This window comes from Gorilla gorilla, chromosome 15 (assembly GCF_029281585.2).
Source record: "Gorilla gorilla gorilla isolate KB3781 chromosome 15, NHGRI_mGorGor1-v2.1_pri, whole genome shotgun sequence".
NCBI classification, from domain to species: Eukaryota; Metazoa; Chordata; class Mammalia; order Primates; family Hominidae; genus Gorilla; species Gorilla gorilla.
In genome coordinates this window covers 96,513,296-96,540,522 of record NC_073239.2, presented here as the reverse complement: position 1 = coordinate 96,540,522, position 27,227 = coordinate 96,513,296, and the positions used below count along the sequence as shown (strand labels likewise).

At 39.2% G+C, this 27,227-nt stretch overlaps 1 protein-coding gene across 41 annotated transcripts in view; it reads right to left on the bottom strand.

Moving 5' to 3' along the window:
- Window positions 1–27,227, bottom strand: part of NRXN3 (neurexin 3) — a 1,705,132-nt gene that overhangs the window by 200,922 nt on the left and 1,476,983 nt on the right. The gene's annotated exons all lie outside the window — the stretch shown is intronic.

The following is a 27,227-nucleotide window of genomic DNA, read 5'->3' as shown; positions in this document are numbered from 1 at the left end:
TCAGGGCAAAGCAGAGGTGTACAGAATGGTTAGGAGCCAATGTCATAGGAGCTGGATATATGTATATCCATATATATATATACACACACACACGTACACACACGCATGCACATTAATGGTTCTGCAGTTCCAAACCACATAGAAAAGGTAACCCCAGTAGAGGCCAGTGAAACTCACCTAGAATTTTCATGATTAGATGGCTGCCATGCTTCCCAACTTGTAGCCCTACTCCTCAGATTAATCCAAAGAGAGAGATATTCAAGACCAGAGCTTATGCAACACAGCAGAAGAGAACCTCTGCGGCCATCAAAGACTTATCAGAAGGGAAATTGCAATGAATTCGATAAGAGTAACACTATGGCAGTGAAGACGGTGATATGGTGTGGATGTGTCCCCACTCAAATCTCATGTTCAGTTGTAATCTCCAGTGTTGGAGATGGGGCCTGGTGGGAGGTGATTGGATCATGGGGACAATTTCTCATGAATGTTTTAGTACCATTCCCTTGGTCCTGTTCTCGTGATAGTGAGTGAGTTCTTATGAGATCTGGTTGTTTAAAGTGTGTGGCATCTTCCCTGTGTCTCTCCTGTTCCTGCTCCTGTCATGTGAGACTCCTCCTCCCCTATTTGCCATGATTGGAAGCTTCCTGAGGGCTCCCCAGAAGCAGATGCTGCTATGCTTCCTATACATCCTGCAGAACTGTGAGCCAATTAAAAACTCTTTTCTTTATAAATCACTCATTCTCAGGTATTTCTTTATAGCAATGTGAGGATGGACTAATACAGATAATAATGATGCAAATGGTGATGCTGGTGGTGATATCACCAACCTCCTGGGAAGTGCACTAAAACACAAAGCATACATAATAATGCTATTAAAACTCTGACTCTTCTCTAATAATTGGTTATGACTAAAAGTTGGAACTAGTATTCACAATGAGACATGAAATAAATGTAACCTTACTATTCAAATATAATCAGCCTCTCTTAAGCTCTTGGAAAGACATAGCATTGCAGGGTGTTGGAGGCATGTGTAAGGACAGAAGGGAGACGTCTTGCTCAATTTCTTTAGTTTAGTTTTCCAAATTACTGGCAATATGTTGGGCATTCAAAGATAATAACATTTAGTAGTTGTATTAGTCCTTTCCATTCTGTGAGTAAAGACACACCTAAGACTGGGTAATTTATGAACAAAAGAGGTTTAACTGACTCACAGTTCAGCATGGCTGTGGAGGCCTGGAAAGCAAACACATCCTTCTTCACGTGGCAGCAGGAAGGAGAAGTGCCGAGCAAAAGAGGAAAACCCCCTCATAAAACCATCAGATATCATGAGAACTCACTCACTATCATGAGAACAACATGGAGGTAACTGCTCCCATGAGCCAATTACCTCCCACTGGCTCCCTCCCACAACACGTTGGGATTATGGGAACTATAATTCAAGATGAGATTTGCGTGGGAACACAGCCAAACCATATCAGTAGTAATTCTGACATTCTACAAGACTGAGTCATAGTATTAGTTCACGATCCTTTGTTATCTTCTATTTTTTTATTCAAGAAGAAGTAAAAGGAAGAGAAGGAGGAAAACCAGAAGGAGGAAGAGAAAAAGAAGAATGTGAGAAAAGTCCAGAATCCATATAAATCAAGATATAGAAAAGAGTTTTTCTAAATCTCAGATTTAGTCATTTGTTTTATTCATTCATGTATTCATTAAATACACAAACACAAAATGTATTAAGCACCTACTACACCTAAAGTCAACAAATTAAGAGGAGTTCTGGAGGGAGGGACACTGGTTTCTATATACAGTTTGGTACACTTCACATCTTTTCCCAAAATGAAGGCTTTCCTCAAGTTTCCATTTATCACTTAGTATGTCAGTTCATCTTGTATCCAATAAAAGAATGGACAAGTCATGCAGAAGTCTTGATCTTAGAAGCGAGGGATATAGAATGATCAACCAAAGGAGGCTGTGAGCATTCAAGGATGCAGAGATACAGGGTGGACCTCAGTATTTCCTTCGTGCCCTGATTACATAATATGCAATATAAAATGATGTCTGCAATCCCCATGTTCTGTTCTCTGGGAAAAGAGCTCCAGGTACCTCCCAAAATTGTGACTAAACACACTCATGATTTCGTAAATCTGTTTGTTGAAACCGCTATCTACATCTCTCCACTAGGAAAAGCACCTAGCTTTAAAATATGATGCATGCATATATAAATGAACCTGATTATGGGTTATTTTTGTACTTTTCATGCCCGTAACTAATATTATTGTCCATTTTATTCTTATTTCTCAAGGAATTCAGAAACGGTAATATGACTTTTCTGCTTTCTCTTAAAGAACTGGTATTCATTTCTAAGGGTGTGTGTGTGTCACTGCCCACTACCCTCATGCCTAAATAAGCTAGGCTGTAATAATGTGAGCCATAACCTGCTTAGCAGAATGGAAGTACTAGAGGAGTTAAGAAACCATGACTGCAGACACCATTACTCCTCTGCCCACCCCACAGATGAGGGCTGTTTATTGCACCACTGTTCTTCAATGAGAAACCAGTACATAAATCCTGGATGCATGGAAAGGACGGCTGGTGATTCAATTCACCCCTAAGTCACTAACTAACTAATCATGGATGGAAAACAGTTTTAGGGGAAGCATGGAGACCTTTAAACCAGCGTTCTGTAGCTTTTCAGTGACAGCAGTGGCCAAGTACGGTTCTGGCTCAGTGAGTTCGCTGATCAGCAAGATATATTCTTGGGCAGATTTTCTGCAAGATCCATATTTGATTCAGGAAAAGAAAAGATTTAATCTCTGCCAGAATAAATATTTGGTCCTTATCTTAGGTGCCACACATTTGCCATTGTAATCAGTGTTTCTGGGAGATCTTCTTAATCCTGTTAGCTCACTGCCAAAGTCAGTGGAGATCCTTCCCCAGGTGTTTCATTTTGTTTCCCACAATGGTAAATGTGGCTGTGCTAGACCTCAGATGTGGTCTCTCTATTTGCAGTAATAAAATTTCATTACTGCAACCTCCTTGTCATTTGTCATGGGACCATAGTGGCATTATAATCCATGGCTAACTGCTTTGTTTCAGTTCATTAGAAGTCACGGAAGCCTTGTGGCGAATACCCATAGAGTTGCCCAGGCTTGAAACTATCATGCTCAGCTGCCATGCAAATCAACTCAGCTGGCTCATGTGTCTAGACAAGAGAAGATGTGAGGGAACAAAAGCATTGGCTTTGGTGTCAGACCTGACTGACCTTGGGCAAATTACTTGATTTTTCTGAAGCCACTTCTTGATAATACACTATAAGGACAGGATATCAGCATTACATACTTCATAGGGCTGTTGTAAGGATGATACAATATGATGAACATGATGGTACTTTATAAGTAATAAAACATTACATAAATGTATGAGATAAAACAGATCAGGAGAAGGAACCACTCAATCATTTGATCAGATATAAAACACTCTGATTTTTGGAGAAATTAATTGTTTCAATAGAATAAATGTGGGTTTTAGCCTAGCATGGTTCAAATAACAGCGATGGCTCTTAAAGCTGTATGACCCTGGTCTGGTTATTTTACTTCTGATTTCTCTTTCATAAAGAGATGTGTGGAGGGAAAGAGGGGCCAGTTGTTACCTCTGAAGCTTGCTGTGAGGGTTATAGGAGAGCACAGACATGTGAAGCACCTGGCATTCACTGTGGATAATTTTGGACCCACAAAATGTCAGTCTTCTTTCTCCCTTCTTTCTCCTCATTAGTATAATTGAAAGTAGTGTCATGAGCTAAGGGCTAGTTGGCTTGGTGGGCACTGTCATCAAGACATATTGTGAAAATAAATGTAAATTTTAGCAAACAGAATATATATTAAAACAATTTATGCAGGGTTGATTTCCTATCACAATTTGGTAGTTGCAATCTCTCTACATTCTTTGTAACCAGATATTATAAGCCTCTCTAAGAAATGTGAAGTGTAGCTGCAAAAACAGCATGACTATAAATTTTAATAACTCCACAGCCATCACCACTAAAGTTGCTACCAAGACAATTGCTTCAATCTATATTCTTCCTTGATATTAAAAACAAAAACAAGTGGTAAATCAGAAGACATTACCAAAGAATCCTCAAGTGCATTCAGGAAAAAAAAAACTGAACAGCACAGAAACCAGCTGTCTTTAAATAGCCAGTAAGTCACTCTTCATCAATAATGACTGTTTATAAGCCCACCTGGCTCCCCAAATTAGTCCAGCTTCAGCTTCCCTATCCTCAATCAGTCACACTGCAGTTATTGGTGCTGACCCAAGAGATGCTACCGACACCAGGGTCAGACTCCAGGAGCAGAAATGCTCAGGGGCAAGAAGAATTCTCAGGAATAAAGATGTCCCTGAAGGCTATCTCTTCATTAATTCCAGACTGCCCCTGGGGAAGACGGAATGCACCATCCGCTATTTTAGAAAATTGCAGCTGACAGAAACAGAACTGGGATTCTCAAATGTATGCCAGGGATATGGGCAATGGAAGCAGTTCTCAGTGTCTTAACTGCTAGGCTTCCCACAGAATTTGTTAGTTCAGTGCTAGGCAAGAACACAAGGAAGGGAATATGTAAATAATGCCTCTTGTGGGCCAGGCACAGCAAGGTCTTCCATACCCATTTCAAAGTCTGGTTCCTAGTAAAGAAAATAATGAGCGGCACTGTTTACCACATTTTCCTAGTTCCCCTCCATTATAGGGTTGTGGTAAGAGAGGCCTTTTGGGTCTCGTTTTGATGGGTTGGGCCAAGAGAACAGTGTTAACTGATAAATTGAATATCATTCCTGAGCCATGCATTTAGTTGCTGGTGTGAGACCCACGAGAGTTCTCTCATTTGTTGTCAACCACTGCACCCAGCAAACTCCTGGTAGCGGCTTCTTTGTCATTCTGGGTCATTGAGTGAGGATGGCAATAAGCCAACTTGCTACGGACATGCAGATGGCTGAGAAATAAAGCTTGGTTGCTTTATAGCACCAAGTGTTTGAGGCTTTTGTCACTGCAACATAAACCAGGCTACCTAAATGGACAGAACAGGTGCTCAGTAAATATTTTTATAATAGAAGTATATTCAAATTCTTACAATTAATTACAAGAGAATTCACACAATAAGAGACTTATTGAAAAATAGAATCCAGGTCTGACTCTAAAATCCATGCATTTTCCACAGTCACAGCTTTTACATGTTACAATTGAGTTAGTTATTTCTATAACAGGAATACATGTGTTACATATTACATATTTTATGTATGCCTAACTTATCTGTCCACTTAGCCTAATTGTGAGTATTTTAAATGTAAGTATCCTAACATGAGCTCAGTAAATGTTTGTTAAATTAATGGACATGGAAATGAATATATAATGAATTAGAATGTGTGGTTGTGATTTTAAAAAATTATAAGAATCTTTTTTTGTACCATAAGAGACCAAATATGATCTCAGTATTATAGGATAAATTATTGCTACCATATTCAAATTTTGTGCAATAAATCTTGGGCAAAACATCTCACTATGCTTTATAAATGCATCTGTAAAATACAAAAAGATGAATTACAGTTTACTTGATTGATCAGTTTTGACTTTGACTAACAGAGGCTTTTACTGAAGTTCTTTAGAATAAAACATTGAACTCAGTAGAACATAATTTGAGCTCTTTTTGTGGCTATTAAGTGTCTTTCAGTGAAGATCATTAGTCTCTACTCTTTCAACATTATGGTCTTCTTGTTCTACACTCTGGACAATTGTTGGTTTATAAGCACAGAGTAAGCACTTCATTATTAAGGTATTTCAAGAGAGGTAAGAGACCAGGTCTCTCCATTGAAAAATCTATATCAGAAAAGACGCCTTTCAGAAATCACCCAAACTGACAAGACCACAGCTGTAGAGCTTGAAGATCTTTCAAACTCCAAGATCACCTCATGACAATGACCCAGTCCCCTCCCCTTGAGAAGCTGAAGTGTGGCTGTGGCAGGAAAAGCAGGGGAGAGGAAAATGTCTACTTTGTGTTCTAGAAGAATTTGAGATTTAGAATCAAAAGAATTGGGACTGATTGATTGAGGCTCCACATTATTTTTTCCATGTGATCTTGAGCAGGTCCCTCAACTATCCATGGCTCAAGCTTTGTCTAGAAAAACGATATGAAGACAAGAGCAACAATAATACTTGTGTTAAATAGTACTTATTAAGAGAAATAAAATCTTGGCAAATTCTGAAGGTATCTACAAACAATGATGTAAAAATATGTTAATGATGGGTTTGGAGATGGTGATAATAGTGATGCTAGCTGAGAAATAGTACTAATATGGATGACAGGTGAGTCAGAGGCATTTGCACACTCCCTATAGGATACTGCTCTATTTACAACGACTGTCTGCCAGTCAAGGTCATCGACTCTGGGATCTGTATACATTGTCCCTAGAAAATTCATATTAAATGGCTCAAAAACTATTTCTCCTTTTCTAAATCTTTACAGGCCTCAGCAAACTTTGCACCCAACCAGGAAAGTTACATCCACCTCTCCCCTGGCTGCAGTTGTGCTTCACCTGGTGTTTTACTGATGTCTGGTTGCACGAGGTCAATCAATTAAAGTGGATTAGATCCACAGTCTGAAATGCTAACAGAGGGCCCAGAGAGATAAGACTGATAAATAGCTTGAGACAGCTCCATCTCTGACTCCAAGCAAAAAAAAAAAAAAAAAAAAAAAAACAGAGAGAGAGTAGGGATGACAGCTTAGGACATCAGGAACCATGACCTGAAAAGGCGAGAAGCAAGGAAGGACAAGACAGCCGATGCAAGTAAATAAGATGCAAGTCAAAGCTACCACGGCTCTAAGTCACCAGTCACAACTGGCATCCTGAGTCATCAAGTCCTTCAAATCTACTCGGAACATCCACTTCTCATTCACAGACCCCAATGTCATGCTGGTTTATTTGGTAGTTAAGTTGACTGCAAGGCAAAATTCAAGTTCATTTCCATAGGTGCCCCAGCCCTGTGCCAAGACCTGGAGCAGTCTCCTGGCAGGACTCAGGTGACAGCTGGCAGGGCAGTGCTGACTAAAATCCAGTACAGACTGAACGTCTCCCATAAATGTCCGGTTTCCCCGCTAAATCTCAACCACAGCTGTGAGGAACCACCCAGCGGTCTTCATAAAGAAACCTTAAGCCCTGTGCTCACACTAACAACAAACATTGCAGTCCTTGAAATGAGGAAACGCATTTTAACTCATCTGGAATTTTTCCAGAACATCTTACACCTTACCTATGTGCTTACTAAGCGAGGTTCTAAGACCCCCAGCAGCAGTATCACCAGCGGACTCATTAGACATGTAAATTGTTGGGTCTAGTGCTAGTGCAAGACCCTCTGAATCAGAAACTCTAGTGTGAGGCCCAGTAACATGTATTTTCACAAGAACTTAAGGTGATTCAGATGCTAAAGTTTAGGAACCACTTTCTTACATTAATGTCTTGGTTCACTAAGGCAGTGATTTCAACAGGGATGCTTATCTCCAGGGACATTTGGCAATGTCTGGAGGCATTTTTGGCTGTCACAACTGAAGTGGAGTGCTTCTAGAATCTAGTGGGTCAAGGCCACGCATGCTGCTAAATATACAATGATACACAACAAAGAAATAGCTGGCTCTAATATCAATAGTGCCACTATTGAGAAACTGCACCAGGGAGTGCAAAACTTCAGTCACTTAACAAATATCCATAGAGCATGTATTGCATGAAAAAAAAAAAAACATTCTACACACATTTACATGCATAGTCTAATGTATTCTCCAGACAGTACTTTTCTGTATGGTATATATGCACGCACACAACAGGCACACATGCACATGAGTGCACAGCCATGAGCACGCATGTGTGAATTTTTAAATATTTGATCTAAAATTGTGTTCTAGCAAACAGAACACAAGGGGAGCAATAAGTATGTATCGATAACCTCTCTGACTGTCCCCTACTCTGTCAGTCAAATGCCCACTTTGCAGGTATAAACTTTGAAATGCATGCTCACAGAGCCAGAAAGTGGCAGGTCTAATACACATGTCCTGTGCCATTTTCTCCATCTGGTCTTGGTAACCCTGTTCCCTACTGACTGATTGCTGCTAGTCCCTAAGGAAGTCTTTTCATTCATCTCCTCTGGCAAAATAACATTAGTTGATAGTCCCAACTCTAAATTAGTTACTTTACTACAGACTAGGTCATTTTAGTTGGTTTCCAAGAATATGCATGATCAGCTCTGAACAGGATGCAAAGGAGAAATTTCTTCTCTTAGAAGTAGATATTCTAGGCCAAAAATGAGCAGCTGCTCCTCTATAAATGAGAGATCAGCAAAGAGTGAGTAACCCTCCAAGACCTATTCTGTGGTTATGAGGAAACTTTTAGTGATTCTTTAAAGTGCTTTACTATTTATCTAACTTCCAAATGACAGGCTATATTAGCATTATGGCTTCAAGGTAAATGGACCTACATGAATAATAAACACCAACCAAGAACTCTTTTTTCATAAGTAAGGCATTTTCAGTCAATCCCTCAGATAAATTCCCAGTCTAAATTCTATACCATTCTCTACCTGAAAAAAAATTAATATACACATTTCAGAATGGAGAGATTTAGTACTTAGGGTCATCAGATAATACGGTTTAGATTGTGGCAGTTTTTTATGATATGTTTGAGGTATGAATATGCAAAAGTTGGAGGAGATAGATTGGCCTGGAGCAGAGATCAGCAAACTGTGTGCCAAATATAATTGTTCCCTGTTTTTATAAATAAAGTTTTATTGGGACACGGCTGGACTCACTCACTCATTCATTGATGTATTATCTTTGGCTGCTTCCATGCTACAACAGCAGACACGAGTAGTTGCAACAGAGATCATGTGGCCTACAAGCCTAAAATATTTACTTTCTGGTCCTTTACAGAAAAAGTTGCTGACCCCTGTTGTGGAACTTTTTTTAAGTTTAATTTAATTTTTTTAAAGTTTTTTTTTTTTAAGTTTAATTTAAGTTTAATTTAAGGTCACCTATGATTTTCTTTTTTCAGATTTTAATCAATAGTTGATGTACAAGTGGTCAGAATAACTCAAATAGGGTGGGAGGATCAAATGAGGAACCTGTATCATACCTGCTCATTCACCTACTGCAAGAAAGTTCTCTAGGTATCCTCGGACCAACCTGGTTTGTGTTCTTTTCTCACTTGTAGTTCTCAAAAATAACTATAGAATATACCAGAAATGTAACATTCTCAGATAAGGAGGAACTGGCTGGAATAGCCAAGTCTCTGTTCCACTTCCTACCAGAACAGGATGTCCTTCAACACTTCAGCTTATTGAGTCATATTGCCCCTGGGGTATAAAACCCAGAGTGGGGTACTTTCCAAGGTCCTTTAGGTGCAGTACAGGCACAGGTGGATTCCATTTGCCATAGGCAGCTTTCCTGAGCCTTGGAGAATGAGCTCAAAATGATTCCCCAGCTTCTGCTGTCCTTTCCTGCCTATATGTAAGTAATAAACCCACTTTATGTGACTTGTGTGTGGGGGTGTTCTCTCTCACTAGGCTCAGGCATATTGGTAACCAGTGTACAATGAACCTGATTCACAATCATTATTTGGCAAATAGAACAATGTATCTTAGATATTTTCTAATAAGTTATATAAAATAAGAGGATATACAAAAGCTCACTCAATTAGGCATAAACTAATCTATCTTAGATCCCACTGAGAGTGGTTTATATACTAAAATCAACTCAAAATAACACTGTTTGAAGGAGGTCAGCTGCAGATGCAGAGAAATAAATTAGAGGCTTCTGGCAAAAGATGGTAGTAGCTAGGAATAGTCTGGTAATGGAGGAGATGGAGCAAAGTTATAAGTCATTAAAATTGTAATGATATCACATTTCGTTCGGAAAATGTATCTAGTTCTATGGGAGTGAATCAAATACATTTTAAAGGCTTGGGACTCTAAAAGATAGCACACATCACTCTGATGTTAGGATCTGAGTTTATTATATTAGATGGCATGAGAAAAGAGAATAGCATTGCAGCCCAATGAATATCTCAGTCTCCAGGGCTCCAATGCATCTGCAAAATACTTGAGTCACTTGAGTGATAAATGGTGATTAACTGAGTTCTCTCAGTTTACCTGCAAGGGGAATCTACTGTGTCATCATCTTGGGATGAACACCCTGAAATAAGCGCTCATTTTTCCTTTCCTAGTTATCGTAAACAAAATGGCCAACAGACTGTAATATATCAGCAGTGCCTGTCTGCACGTGGGGACTCTGGTGTGTGTGTGTCCTGGAGATAGTGCTGCAGTTAGGTCTTTCATCCAGGTGATATTTTATGGTTCTCTTCTTCGTCAACTATCACCACTACAACATTCTCTCTTGGATAAGATCAGTAATTCTAATTCAAAAGGTGGGTTCTTACTTACCCCCAACCACCATAATAAAAGCAACAAAAAATTTTTAAAAAGTGAAATTTAAAAAGCTCCAGTACTTCAAAAAAAGGCCAGCCCTATGACCTCCATGACAGCATCAAAGCCTCTGTAGGGGAGAATGATCTGGACACCCAAGCAGAAATATGAAGAGGAAAGTGCTTTCCCTCAGTCCTGATGAAATTAGTAAAGGTGACCCCAACCAGACACTGGAAAACATGTCACAGGGAGCTGACTCATACCTTTTGAAAAGAGTCCACCTTACTAGCATTGAGAATTATTTCAAAGCTATGTGCTCTTTCGATAGAATAATTAGAGAACACATCTCCTAATTTTAATTTACTTGAATTCACTTTTACTTTCTTTAATTTACTTTATTAATTTTATTTAATTTACTTTATACTACCAAAGTATAAAGTGAGTAAGTTTCAGCCAAATGGAGAAATAGAAATGTCCCTGGAACAGCATGAGGTCATTATTCCCCTAAGATATGGCAGGCACTGTAAGCCCTCTGGAAGCCGGTCAGAGCTTCAGATACACAAATTATCCATGGAGTTTATAGTGAACTCATACACAATACGAAGAAGCATTTATTTTTTGACATTTGAAGGGCACAAACATTCTTCTCTCTCTTCTTTATGAGTGAGCTACAATTTTGTTCATTAACATGATGAAGGTAAATGATTTCATTCAAGAGGCTGAGGAACATAATGCTAGAGAAATAGTTATTTGTAGATATGTTGCCATGTAAATGTGTGTGTGATCGTGTGTGTTTGTGTTTGAATAAAACCTTAAAACTTACACAAAAGTTAGTCCCTTTGACCCTCTTATTTTCTTTTAGGCAAAGTAATGGTGGCTCAGTAGAATCTAAGCCCCTCTGTGTCCACTGGAGGTCATCTATAATCCAACTGTAATATCGCCCTTAAACAGTGGCAGAACAGTCAGTGGAATCCTGAGTCTTCACTTTCAATAGGAAGCCTCTCAGGAATATGAATCTATTATAGACCTGACTCAAAACAAACTATGGATTCCAGCATGAATCAAATATCAGAAAGATCTGGAGTCAACATTAGCTTTAGGGAATGGAACTGGTCATTAGGGATCACTGATCTAGGAATGACCCAAACACAGGAAAGATCTTCTAGCTCTGGCCTAGCCGAAAACTCAATGAGGTACACTTTCCTATCTGGAGAAGAGAGTTTTCTCTGCAGAAGGTCCAGCTTTCCTGGACAGTGTGCATAGGTGTACAGAGCTGAAAACAACTTTACACACGTGCCTTCCAGAGACATCTTTGATAACCAGATTTATTCTCTAATTATCCCACAATCTCTCCATTATCTATTCAATAATAACATCAGTTTGTGTTGATTCATTTCAATGTTTTTTTAATGGAACAATTCTTTTTTTTTCCTGTCACACCATGAACGTTGTGAGGGAAGAAAATGCACCTTTATGTTCTATGTCTTCCTCCATATCAAAACTTTAATAAATGTTCAGCCAAGCATCTGACACAATGGTGAAAGCACCTTTGCGTTCTTCAGCTAGCAAGACAAGTGCATAGTGCAATATCTCCACCCACGGTTCATTTACTGCTTTTCAATTTTTGCTACGGTTTTGCTTTGGGAGAGAACTTTTGAAAATGTAGAGTACCACTACCTCTCAGGTGATCATAGCTGTTCACTTGTTTCACATAGTCTACCGAACTGTCTTCAGGAAAATTGCCAGCAGGCCTCTGTGGCCTGAGGGGAACTTTCTCTGTGGACGGGGAGGTGAAAGGCTTAGTGTTCATTACCAAGGGCTTCAACCTACTCTGCTTCTGTGTTTGGATTAGACTCAAATTGAAGTCCTAGAGGTGGACACTGATCCATCCTATTACCAGTTAATTGAACCATTTGGTTCCCATTAAATACAACTTTAATCTTTGAAATATCCAGGATGCCAAGCTTTCAGAGAAACTCAGTTTCATTGTCTTGCCTTCTCCATTATTCTGTAATGCAGTGATTTCTGGTCAGTGTAGGGCTCAATCCCTGCCTCTTGGGAGGCCATCCCCTCACCACAGTCTTTTGGACCACCATGAGTTGGCTGTACTTCAACCACCATCCATTTCAGTTTGCACTAGACTTGCCAAATTCAGAATTTTTACATGTAGTCATGTTTTCCCCCAAGAAGTACCTTTATTTCTCCAAATCAATAAGATGTGTAAGTAGAATCAAGTCACAGAAATTTTGAAATCAAGTGTGTATTGATCCTATCCTCTGTATAGGGCATTTTGGGAGGCACATCAGAAGTTAGATAAATACATCTGGCATTCTTTAGCCCTCAAGAGTGTAAACGATACTTCGGTGTGATGCATAGGGCAACTGCATTTGAATCAGAAGGCTTGGATATAATTCTAGTTGTTCGCTTACTGCAGGTTTTGGGGAAAGCCACAAATACTCTGCACCCAGTTTCCTCATCTGTAAGACAAAGTCACATTGCTGAGTTTGTTGGGTGATGATGGAGATTAAATAAGAGATGTTTCTAATAACAATTTAAAAAAATATAGATCACTGATGGGGACAAAAGAGAAATGAGAAAGAAGCACATGATTTCCTAAATTGAGATATAAAAAATGAAGGAACGTTCCCATATAATATTTCCAAATAAATATCCACAGACAGTCATTGATAAATTGCCCAAGTAACCAGAGAAAGAGGATTCATTACTTGGCCTTCAGGATAGGAAATTATTCTGTGTAGAAAAAACAAACTCAGTTTCTCCTATACTCTCACAAGACGCTTCTGACACTAGATGTGTGGAGGTTTTTCCCCACACATCAAGCAAGCAAGCAAGCAAGCAATCTGCAGCAGACACCAGCTGGGTGTCCTCCAACCAAGTTCAATTCCTGCACTACCTGCCCGGAGATAGAAAAGACATTAGGCATGATTTCTCTCTCCTCCTTGTAAAGATACAGCAAGAAGGTGGCCATCTGTCAGTCGGGAAATGGACCCTCAGCAGAAACCAAATTGACTGGCACCTTGACCTTGGACTTCCTAGTCTCCAGAATGGGGAGCAATAAATATTTGTTGTTTAAGTCACCCAATCTATGCCATTCTGTTACAGCAGCCAAGGCTGACTGAAACAATAAGATGTATTTAAGTGGATGCAGTTGAGAAAGTAAAGAGGAATGGGAGAAGTTTAGAAGATTGAAACTATTGGTATAAAAATAAAATTCAGTCGGCCGGGCGCGGTGGCTCACGCCTGTAATCCCAGCACTTTGGGAGGCCGAGGCGGGCGGATCACGAGGTCAGGAGATCGAGACCATCCTGGCTAACACAGTGAAACCCCGTCTCTACTAAAAAATACAAAAAATTAGCCGGGCGTGGTGGCGGGCGCCTGTAGTCCCAGCTACGCGGGAGGCTGAGGCAGGAGAATGGCGTGAACCCGGGAGGCGGAGCTTGCAATGAGCCGAGATCGCGCCACTGCACTCCAGCCTGGGCGACAGAGCGAGACTCCGTCGCAAAAAAAAAAAATAAATAAATAAAAATAAAAATAAAAAAATAAAATAAAATTCAGTCTATAGAAGGAAAAAATAGAAAATTGGCCTAAAAATTCCTTACACTATCAACCAGCTTTTCTATTTTCTAAAACCTCACTAATTTTTGCCAAGACAGAGACATTTGAATGTTAAGGAAGACCTCAGAGCTGAACATATACAAACACAGACAAGCAATTTTTAAGGTTCATCAACATGCTACAGCTTAGAGAATACCTTCTCTCTTACCCAAAGGGCCTTCCTTATATCCCCTAGCAAATATTTCCTTGATAATGGCAAAATTTTATTTATGGAATTTAGAAACTATAGAGTCAAAATAAATATAAATAAAATCTTTTATTTTCCAAACATGCCTTGTGGACTCCCTTGCTTTCTGCTGTAGGTATCCCTCTTCCATCAGTAGAAGAGCTTTAGCTGTTTAGATGAACAGTGATTTGTGAGGCACTTACCCTGGATCCTGGCCAGAGGCTCAGAGGCAATCAGGGAAGACATCATCCAAGCAATGCTAGAGCTTCCATGTTTCAGAAGTTAGCGGTTATCTTACTGTTGCTAACTGGTGACACCCATGTTCAGTGATACATATGGGTTCATTGAGGGAGTGATTAAGGTCAGAAGAAAGTGAAAACTTAAAGAAGAGGAGGGGAGATAATAAGGATACAGACCAGGAATTAGATTGAGTGTGGCTAAACTTATCGACCAGGCCTTACTTGAAAGAATACAGAAAAATGCTTCCCAAATCCTCAAACATGGATGCATCGCTTGCCACTCTACTTTGTACTGACTTCAAAAAACTTTCTGCAGGCAAATACCTAGAGGCAAACATCTTAGGAAACTAGCTACAAGCACAGACACATTCTTTAATAGACAGCATGATGCTTTTCTGGTTCAATTGCCAAAGGGTGACTGCTGATGAGCCACGCCACCTCTGCTCACCAAACTACCAGATCTATCCAGAGAAAGCACAAAAACAAGTGCTCAGAACATCTAAAACTTGAGTAGTCATTGCATACTGGCCTCATCTCCACTCTGTGAAGGGCAGATAGAGGACCAGAAGTCATACCTCTACCACAGAGAGGCACAATACACAAACAGTACTAAATCTGGAAGGCACAATTATTGGAAGAGTAATGAAAATTATTTTGATTTGATTTTTGTTTGTTAATTATTTTCCCAGTAGTTATTTATTAGCTGTCTTGTGTAATACAGAACTTACAAATTCAGAGACTTTATGCTGGATCGAGTCCTCACATAAGTTTTATTTTTGAGGGGTGGGTACTACATAGTATTTTTCTATGTGAATTAGTTTTCAACATTTTAAGATCAGATCTCTCGTGAACAGCTACACTGTTCTTTTAAAAAATGGTAAGATTCAGTAACACAGAGCCAACATTTTCTGTAGGACAATCAGCCAGAGCTGATTGGGAGAGAAAGGCACAAGTTTTCCAATTCACCACAGTCCCCACTAATTTCTGTTGCTCTTCAGATGCAAAGGCTGAGTGTTGATTGACATTTATCATCAAGTTTTCTCTGCTTGTTTTTTTTTTTTTTCTTGTATAGTAGGGTAAGTAGGGAAGGGAAATACTTTTGCTACCATATAAGTAGCAACCTCTCTGAACCTCAATAAAGGATAGACTGAGAAGGCCACGGGATTCAAGAAAAATTAAGGAAAGCACAGGTTTTCTTATACTTCATTCTATTTAAATAACTTGTCTGTCTCTTGCAAACTTTTTTGTTTTTTTAACCCTTAATATAACAATCACAGGCTTTTGAGTAGACAGGCCTGATCTTAAAGCTGAACTTCATCACTCCCTATATGTTTTTGTCAATATTATTTAAACTCTCTGAACCTCAATTTTCTCACCTTCAATGCTGAAAAAATACTATCTACCATGAGAGATTGTCATGAGGATAAAACAACATATGCAGGCATCTAGCACATACTAGAAGATGCTCAAGGAATTTTAGTTCCCTTCCTCTTTGAAGAGTTGGGATGAATTAAGCAGACCCGATCATAAAATCATACACACATCTGAAGTGCCTGCCAAAATGTAATGGCCCAACTGCTGCTTCAGAGAGATGGGTCAGCTCGAGGTTTTAATGCACTTTTCATAAACTGTGGCTCAACAACAAAATCTATCACTGTTAGGCAGACTCATAAGAAAGACCAGATTTAAATAAACTTGCTTCTCAACTCTTAAGTATTAACTGCTTTCACCTTGACTCAGAAACATACCAATAGGAAATGTACACTTAGCCAATAAACAGTAGGATTAATCAATGCCGGAAAAGATAATGATAATAAAATGCATTATTTGAAAGTTGCATGACAGCAGACCATTCCGTATAGAAAGGTACATTTAAATTATATGGAAACACATTTTTAGTCCTCTGAGTTCATATATCTATCTGCATGGCTATAACCATAAAGAAAAATTTAATGCAGGCCACTATTCTAGAGCTACCATTTAATTTTGAGTAGAAACTGATAGTGAAAAAAAATTATTTTCATTTATAACAGACTGTCAAATAAAAAATATTCATTGCAATATAAGAGCCAGAAAAACAAAATTGCCACTCTACCATGTTGAGGTTTAAGTGAGCCAATAAATCATAGCCCTCTTCATTGTGCAATCCAAGCCAATTGAGAAATAGACATAGACGAAAGGACCAGCAAACTTTACTGCTTGTGGAGCTGGATGGGCGAATGGATTGGGGCAACACTTAGACCTGGCCACAGATCAGTCTTCCTACACCAATTTCTAGTTCTCTTCTCTTTCCCGTTGCCTCCTACAAAGATGAAATAGGCCTGGATACACTCAGCCCAGGAAGAAAAGCCCTTTGGATAGGAAGAAGAGAAGAAAGGAGTCTCACTAGACACGTGAAGATCCTTCATCCAATCCCACCAACTAAATAAAGGAATAGAGAGAAGTTACAAGAAGTGTGATTCCAGTAGTTTCTTTTCAGAGAAGAGCAGTTGTCTTATAGCGTAGTGTAGATGGAGAAACCATGCCTTCTGTAACGTACCAGAAGCCCAAGTCTACCCTCTTCAGACAATCCTGCCACCACAGATTGGCTTTTAAGAGGATGTGAAAAGCCAATCCACAGGCATCTACAGAGGATTTGTGACTTGGAGGTTGGTACATTTTCGGGAATGTCAAAATGTTCGCTTTATGGTTATGTGAAGCACAGTAGCTGCCTCTGAATAACCAGCTCGCAACTACCACTGCTTCTGCTGATTGCCGAAAGACTTAGCATCATGCAGCTGATGGTTTAGCTTTTTGGACATTGGCATGTGAGAAAAAACATTAGAAGAATGTTAAATATGACTTGCCAATAAATGAAATTATAATTTTGATTGGTAATATTTCAGTAGGCCTGTGGAACTTTCTTTGCATCACGAACTTCTGCCTCCTTGCTGAGGGGCCCAGAGATCTACTTTGCCGTCATTTATGTCAGAGTAAGACTCTTTAGTGCAGCCCAACTATGCTGTCAACCCCAAATCCCAAGGGATACATATGATCACCATATTTATTGCAATGGCCCAGGCAATCATGATACCACTGCCTCTAATGAAACTAAAGTGCACATGTCATTTTGGAGATGCTACTTGTTCAGGCAGAGTTGCCTGTCAGCTGTCTCTGGCCAAGCAGTACAACCTGCAATTTAGTTAACAAACTGAGACATCATAGAAATCAGTGCTCTTAACAGGCTTCCTTGATTCACTTGGGTTTTACTGCCTGTCATACATATCACAAGCCTCCAGTAAAGTGGCACTGGTGGGAGGAGGTCCCAGTAGGATTGAAAAGACAAGGAAAAGAAAAGCAAGGAATTTGATGAGTTCAAAAGTGGAATCCAGCAAAACTATTCCTTGGTGCCAATAAATCTGTTGTTGCCAAAAGGGCAAGTTTCAAACTCTTCAGCCTGGTATCCCAGGTCCACCATTATCAGGTGCCAACATTTTTTCCCAGTATTGTCACCAAACTTTCTGAACCTTCCCTCCCATCCATAATTGTTGATTAGTCTAGCCACTTATTTAGCAGGCATATATGGAACACCTTCTGTGTGCGAGGTATTATACCAGGTATTAATACCAACACGGAAGAAAACTTTTTTTTTTTTTTTTGAGACAGTCTCATTCTGTCGCCCATGCTGGAGTGCAGTGGCGCATCTCAGCTCACTGCAACCCCTGCCTCCTGAATTCTAGTGATTCTCCTGCCTTAGCCTCCCGAGTAGCTGGGATTACAGGTGTCTGCCACCACACCCGGCTGATTTTTGTATTTTTAGTAGAGATGGGGTTTCACCATGTTGGCCAGGCTGGTCTCGAACTCCTGACCTCAGGTGATCTACCTACCTCAGCCTCCCAAAATGCTGGCATTATGAATACAACTATTTTTAACTTTTAAATAATCCTTGTGCTGAGGCTCAGTCCCAGGAATGAAATGGATGGTGGCAGCTATCAAGAAGTGTGGAAATTGGGCTGAATTCCAAAGGCTTATTTTAAGGAAGAATGGAATACAGGAAATCCAACTCACTAGAAAGACCTCCAGGAAACAATATATTTAAGGACAAAAAAAATATAGAATAAGAAAGTCTGCCTTTCAGTTAAAGTGATAAGGGAAGTCTTAAAAGCAGAAATGGGATTTAAACTCAATCCTGAACATGGATAGAATGTAAGTGAACACAGAGGAGATGGTCCAATTTGCATGCTATGATGTTAACAAGTGGACAGAAATGCAGGATACCTGAATTGGGATTTGGAATCCAGGAAACTTGAGTTTAACCCTGGACTGTTTCACATGAGTCGAGCAGCAGTGACCAAGTCATTTGGCCTGAGTATTAGTTTTCTTATTTCAAAAATGGTAATAAAACTACCTAGCCTACATACTTCACAGGATAGTTTTGTGGATCAAATGAGATAATATATGTAAAAGTGCTTGGTAAATTTTAATGCACAAAACACATATCAGAGAATCATTAGGTGCACTACAATAATTATTGACTTGATTTAAAATGTACACGGCTGTTTCTTCCTTTAGCTTTCACTTTGATAATTTTTAAAGGCTGCCATCTTAAAAACCTTCGATAGAAGTAGTAAATGCTTCATTTCATACTTATCCATTTCTTTCATCAGAGAAAATCAAAGTGCTTCTTGAGTATCATCTTATTAATCTCTTAGAGGGAGGTAAGTAAAGGGACACATATTTTGCACAGTTGTATATGAATCTCAGTTTTACAAATGGCAAAGCCTCAGATAAACTTCCTTCAGTCACAAAGTAAATCTAAACAACAGCCAAAAATAGACCCAGACATCTTTTTATCCAGTTCTCTGCTCTCATTATATGCATCCCCAAACCTTCTTCTCTCAGGAGACTTCCATGGACAGATCTGGCTTTCAAGCTCTGAAACAGGTAATTTTTTGTTTAACTATTTTTAGCCTCTGTTTCTTCATCTAGACAAACATATTACAATACTTATAGGGATAAAAATAGTACATATGTAATATTTATGAAAGAAACTTAGCCAATTAGCCATTACACATCAGATAAAAATTAAGATTAATTTCATCTGTTTTACATGGGGTGAATTTGGTTTATAAAAATCTCAAGGGTAATTGTCCCAAAATATAGGGCATTGGGTTGATTTGGATAAATACTAAGATCGATCATTATTAATAAATATCAGAATTGCACCATCAATCAATAGAGATTTTTTGGCACACACTATGTGCAAAGAATTGTGTTGCAATCTAAAGATATAAAGATAAATAGGACACAGTGTGGGTATTCATTAAGTTTACAATTGGGTAGATAAGATAAGACATAGTAAAAATAGCTGTTAAAACATAGAAGGTGGTAAAGGCAATAATGGAGACAAAATTCAACAGAGTTTCAGTAGAAATTGTTGTTCTGCTAGGGAAAGCAAGGAAGGCTTCCTGCAAGAGGTGACTCAGAGGCTGGGTTCTGAAGAACATCTAGGATTTCAACAAATGAAGGAAACAGAAATAAGGTTGAGGAAATAACATTCTAAGCAGTGGGACCAGCACAGCAAAAAGCAGTAATTAAAAGGAAAATGAAGTCTAATCAGTGGATTGGTTTGGATGGAATATAGTATACATTAGAGATAAATGAATTTTACTGGATAAAAAAAGGTAGGTTGAGGCCAAATCATGTTAGGCTTTCAATGTTGTATTAAGAAATATAAACTCTCTTCAGTTGGTATTAGGAAGTCATTGAGCAAAATGACCAGAAAAAAACCCCAAAATCTTACATATATTTCAGTATGTTCTGAGCAGCTGGAGAAGAAGCAGAGGAGAGGAATTATAACAGATAAAATAGAGATGAGGTAACAGATGGCATGAGATCTCAGAAAAGATAAAAGGGCAGGAGGCCAAGGACCTAGGTAGACTCAACTGTGGAAGGGGATAAGCAAATTTTTCCTCTGAGACAGGAAGACAGGAGGAATAGTAGCAGCTATACCGTGATGTGGTGAGATAGCGTAATTTGATATATATTTTAAAAAACACTATTGGATAATTTTTAGAGACATTGTAGAGGAGATTTAGTGAGTTGGGACTAAACTGGCATCTTCATGGTCTCTACTAAACTTGTGATAAGAAGTGTACCAATGTGGTCTTGACTTTCCAAATGAGAAAGGATATGAGTTCACACGAATAACAGAGCAGTAAGCTGCTTCAGAAGATAAATCATATGATGGCTAGTGAAATTAGCTAACAGAAGAATTTCGTTCTGCTGGCAGAGTCTTCTACTCAGAGGATATATATTTCTGTTCATGAAATGATGAATAATACCCAGCTTCTGACCCAGCCATTTGTTACTTGCCTGGCTGCAAAGCATTTGACTTTGGGACCTCTGGGTTTTAGAAACTAAGAGGAAACGCAACTAGCTAGTACAGCTTCACAAAGAATAGTCACATCAAACTAATCTCATCTTCTTGAGAATATAGTTACTATACAGGAAATCAGGAGAATGGCGTGAACAGGGAATAAAAATCACAGCAAAGCATCAGATAGGTCTTCAGTGATATCTCTGAGGCCACCATGAAGAAAATTGAGGAAGGCTTACACATTATATACATGGTGTACTAAACAAACAGATAAGGAGATCTTGCAGGGCTGGCCACAGAACCATGTCCTTTACAACCTACCTGGTCAATATTTGTATCAGTGGCTTGAATTTTAAAAAAAAGAGAGATATTGTTACAAGTTCATTCATATCGCATATGAATGTGATATGATGTATTGGAGGAAATGTATTGAATGACAGAATACAAATGCTGTGAAGAGACTTGGAAACAGAAAAAATCTCAACGAATGTGAATTAAGATGAATGTAAATTCATTTATGGAAAAGGAACAACTACAGTAAGTGTATTAATTTGGATGACTTGGTCAAAATGGGATTTCAGAAGAAGAGCTGGGGATACCACATGGCCAGGTCAATAGGATCGCTAAGTGGAACAGAATCTCTATAAAAACATTCATGTCAGCTCTTGATTGATTAATAGAAGAGTGTTGCTATTGGAGACAAGAATGGTCTCTGTGCTCTGCAGGAGTCAGGCAAAATGCAGAGAATCCTAATTTGTAGTGAATACCCTGCTTTAATAAAGTCATTAATAGGCTTTAATTTGTCCACAATATTGTGTGATGAAAATGGCAAAACTTCGGAAAATACTTTTATGTCACCTGAGGAATGATTACAGAAACGAGAAAAGCAAGGACTTGGAGGGAGAAATGTGAACGCCACGATCACGCAGTATTGTCCCATAAAGAAAAATCACATAGTAACTTTTCTGAGTATAGACGTCTAAGCAGTGGGAAGTATGTATAAGGAGGGATATTTTGAATAATGATAGACTTTTTTCTCCAGTAGAATGTTCCTACAATGAAGCAGATTGACCTGCAAAATGACAGGAGAACAACTGGGAGAACTCAAGCAACCACAAAAACTGCTTCTGTCTGGACTACTACCGCTGAGGAAGGAATTGCTGCATTTGGAGGGAGCCTTTGTGTGCTGCAGAAATGTACCATGAAAGACTAAGCCCTGGATAGACACTGTCCCTTCAGTTTGAGCCCCAGAAAAAAACATGCATGGAGCATATCTGAACCTAATCCCAGCCTGGAGCCAATCCTAGCTGACCTGCAGTCCAAAGGAGAGCCAACATGCTGAACCCAGCGGAGATAAGCCAAATTTCAGTCAACCTGCAGGCCTGTAAACATGGACGTAAATATTTGGTATGATAAGCCACTGAATTTCAGTGGTTTGTTATGCTGTGTCATTAGACAATAACGAATACACTCAGTTTTAGGAAATAAAGACTCAAAAACTTTTTCTGATTGGTAATAACCTTCTGAAGCTGTGACCCAAATGCAAGAAAACGACCATGCAACTTTTACTCTATAGTAAAGAAGAGGCCGAGTGCGGTGGTGGCTCATGCCTGTAATCCCAGCACTTTGGGAGGCCGAGCTGAGCAAATCACGAGGTCAGGATTTCGAGATTAGCCTGACCAACATGGTGAAACTCAATCTCTACTAAAAATACAGAAGAATTAGCCAGGCGAGGTGGTGTGCACCTGTAATCCCAGTTACTCAGGAGGCTGAGGCAAGAGAATCGCTTGAACGCAGGAGGTGGAGGTTGCAGTGAGCCGAGATTGTACCACTGCGCTCCAGCCTGGGAGACAGAGCGAGACTCTGTCTCAAAAAAAAATGTGGAGATTATAATTTATTCTAAACAGCAACTGATAATATAGAAGAAAACTTAAGTGAAGTTTAGCTTCCCTTAGCCTCCAGTAGAGGCTACTTACCTTCAAGCCCCTGGTAGTGTTCTCTAGAAACTAGACCATGGAAGTATTCTTTCCATTTAAGACTATCAGTCTCTTTGCTGTTAGTTAATTAGTGGTTAGAATTATTTTTGTTTCCTTTACATCAGGATAATGCTGTTTGTACTCTGCCTCACTCAAGAATGGATATGCCGTATCAAGTAGAACAAAAGTCACCAGCAAGCTTTCCATGCTTGAAATGAAGCTGAGAGAGCTTTTGAAGAGCATATAATATTTTGTAGGAAACTTAATTTCCTAGGAAGGCTAAAAACTTGCTTTCTTTATAGGAGCTAAATGGCATGGACATACTTTGAGTACTGCATAAAGGGCTTTGCAAAGACACTCTTGGTAATCAACATAAAAAGAGAAAGGCCAAATCTTTAAAACTTAAGCAAAATGAGCAACAGCATCAAGATGATAAGAAATACATGGTTTGCACATCATGGTGCAAAAAGTGTTTCTTGGTAGTGGTCAAGATAGTGTGGACATTAGGAATGGGAAAACTACTCATTGCTTGATTGAGCAAAAACCTTTTATCTCCCAATATAGATATGTATTTATTTGCCTGAATCTAAAACATTTAGATCATAGAATTGCTGAAAATAGCTGTATAGAAACAGGTTCATTCATTTAAAACCACATACAAGCAATCCTCACAATCTGCAGAATGTTCCTAAGCTATCACTGAAAGCAAAGAACTCTACCCCACAACTGGATTTATTGCCATTTATTTCAAAATCCAAGGAAAAAAAGTCAATTCACTACTTTAGAAAATTAAGTTGGCCTCCCTGGCTTATGTAAATTTTCTCTTCATTTCCTTATTTCATTTATTGGACAAATTATTGTTCTTTGCTTTCTACTCCAAAGAATTACACTATAGGGACAACAAGATGAACAGCCTCAACAATATTCCTATATGGATAACTGTGCCACTCTAAATGTCCACTTGCTGCATGTACTGAAACCACTTCTTGGGAAGTCTCTGAAGCACCTGAGTCATTCATCTTTCCTTGGGGCTGATGGTGGGGGTGGGGAGGAGGGAGATTTATTATCTGAAACAGAAGCCAAAAGTTAGCAGCCTCTATTCAAGGTCATACCCAAAATAACAACACCTGATTCCATGGCTGCAAATGCTCTTTCCTTAGCCACCTGTAAAAATATTTATGACCTTAGCTACTTCGTGTTACTCAAACTGTTCCCAGCAGAAAGTTACTTTGCAATTTGATTCAAGAGGTTGGCCCTCAATTTGTTTCATCTTCTACAGCGAAAAAAAGTTCATCCAGCGGTCAAGACTGACATTCTCATTTGTGTGTTCTCCTTTCCTGCACTTCTTCCCTTCAACCCTTCACTGAATTCATTGATGGTGACAAAGTCTTAGTATAACAGTTAACAAAAATTAATCAGGACACATATTTAAACAACTCCATGAAAAAAAAACAAAGCCACATTAGTACTCAACTACAACTAATCACAAAGATTTCTAGAGAACTCATCAACACAAAGAAAGGAACACCAGACACTGAGGTCTACTTGAGGGTAGAAGGTAGGAGGAAGGAGAGGAGCAGAAAAAAATAACTATTGGGTACTAGGCTTACATACACAGGTGATAAAATATCTGTACAGCAAAGCCCGGTGACACGAGTTTACCTATATATCAAAACTTCACATGAACCTAAAATAAAAGTTTAAAAGAGTCATAATTGCTAATCTGTCCAATATCTCTTTAAATTTTGTCTTGAAATATCTGTAAGCATTTCAAATGCATTTTTTTTCTGTTATCTCTTTGGATGTGTGCACACATATCTCTAGGTGTGGGTAAGACGGAGAGGGTGGGAGTAATGGACAACTGGGGGAGTGTGTATGTGAAGGAGGCCCATGACATAGAACCGTATTACAGAGAGATGAAAGGGCAGGGAAGGGTGAGTTACCACCTTGCTTGTTCCTCCCCTGGCAATTCAGTTCTGTCCAAATAACTCTCGATTAATGCACCAAGCAGAAACATTTCACATTTCCTCCTTAAGATCATTCTGACAGCTCACCAGCTGTTTCTGTGCTATTTTTTGCCATGATGGCATGGGTAAGCCTCAGCGCCTTCTCTGTTACTCTGCCAACAGCAATGCTGCCTGCTGTTCAGTGCTCAAAGTCTGTTCCCCAATCCAAACTCTACCATCCTGTTCCTTTCCCACTCACCTTGCACAACAGTGATTTTAAGAGTCATTGATATGTGGTCCCTAGAGGAAACCTAGATGGTGATACTGACTGAAATGTCTGCATGAAAAATATAGTTAGATAAAAAAATATGTTTTTATACCAAGATTCATTATTGAAAATGTATACCTAATCGTTACAAATTTCTATATCTTTCTTTAATCATTCTCAACATTTGAAAACGGTGTTATCAAACAGAAAGAACCTGGGTATTACAGTTTGACAGACCTGAATTTTCAATTCCTTTTCTCCTCTTTTCTACTCATACGTCACTCTGTCAGTTTTCTCATCTGTAAAATGGTGTTTTGGGCTTTATCCAAAGAAGTCAGGAGACTCGAATAAGATCACATAAGTAGAAAAAGAACTCAAATTTAAATCTAGATTTCATAAATCCTAGTTCAAATTTTACTCTTTTAAAAGACCACATTATCAAGGAAAACAACAACAAAGGAAAGTAGCATTAGGTTCGATTTACATACAAGTCTCATAAACATGATTATTTGGTTTCCAGACTTACAGCATGTTATAAACCACAGGCTAGAAAGGAGGGGCATGGGGGACAAGTGGCAGGTGACAAATGCATGGATAATACAAGAGATGGCAATGTAGCTTTAAGAGAGAAAAACTAGTAGAGAGGTACGGGCACGTATAATATAGGAGGAACTTTATAGGGCCAGGCACGGTGGCTCATGCCTGTAATCTCAGCACTTTGGGAGGCCGAGGCAGGTGGATCACTTGAGGTCAGGAGTTCAAGACCAGCCTGGCTAACATGTTGAAAACCCATCTCTACTAAAAAAACAATAAAAATAAAAATAAAAATATTAGCCAGGCATGGTGGCGCACACCTGTAATCCCAGATACTCAAGAGGCTGAGGCAAGAGAATCGCTTGAACCCAGGAGGTGGAGGTTGCAGTGAGCTGAGATGGCACCACTGCATTCTAGCCTGTGTGCCAGAGCAAGACTCCATCTCAAAAAAAAAAAGAACTTTTCTATATCTTCCATCAGTTTCTTAGAGCATCAAAATTACAACAAAATAACCTTTATAATTTAGCTCTGGGGTCAGGGACTCCAACCAGATCCAGAAGAACTAATAAGTCAGCTGATTTTCTTGATGAGCTACATGTTTGCTGTCATTCCCACAATAGTCTTCTCTGCAGTGATTGAGGACCTCCACCATGTCTGGGAGTGTGTGCAGTAGGATTCCCCCCTCTCCTACACTGCTGGGTGACTGTAAGCTTTGTGTCCATCCTTGCTGCTCTCCCTCCACTATTGCTACAACCACCTCAAATATGCTGAGGTTTAAGGGAAGTGAATGTGTCTTTACAATGTGGTGGGGCTTCCATTCCCGGGTGTAGTATATTCAGGACACCCTGATTATGAACTCAAGGATAATAATAATAATAACAATAACAATAATAATAATATGAATTCTTCTTTAACACTTCATCTGTGTAAGGCAATGTTCCAAGTACTTTTAGGATATTATGAATTTGACCTTTACATCAATCTATGAAGTAAACATTATTATAATATCCATTTTACAGACAATGAAACAGAAGTAGGAAGGGGTTACCTGATTTGCCCCAAATCACACAGCTTGTAAGTGAAGGAGCCAGGATTTACACCCAGGCTTTCTGGCTCCACTCTCAATCCTTGAACAATTTTGACTTCTGTACCATTAAAACAAAACAACTCAATGCTTTATCATTTAAAGCAGTGTCAGCTGGTTATACAGTCTTACCCCTATGCTACATCCTAATCACCCACCTTCCAATAAGTAGCTTAGTCAAGTCATTTATCCTTTCTGAGCTTTAGCTTTCTCACTAGTGAAGTGAAGAGGACAGAGCAGAGGTTCCCAAGTGTTCTTTCCAAATTGGTCATCCATGCTCCTTTGGCAGAGGAGCCTAGACCTTGGGGTCTTGCTGCATCCCCCCATGGCCTTCTCCTTTCTCCCTTTGCAGTGATGGGCAGAGGACGGTGTGGATGCAATTGCCCTCCAGCATTTTACACTTCTTAGTAATATCTGAATAGTGATAATGCTTCCCTGGGGAAATACTCTGATTTCTAGAACAAGTCTCACATCTGTAATGTTTCTGCTCACTGGAAATATAATAAAAAAAAATCTGAGAGAAGGCATTTAGGTCTCTGTGTTTTTGCCCTGGGTTAGGTGCCTGGAAGA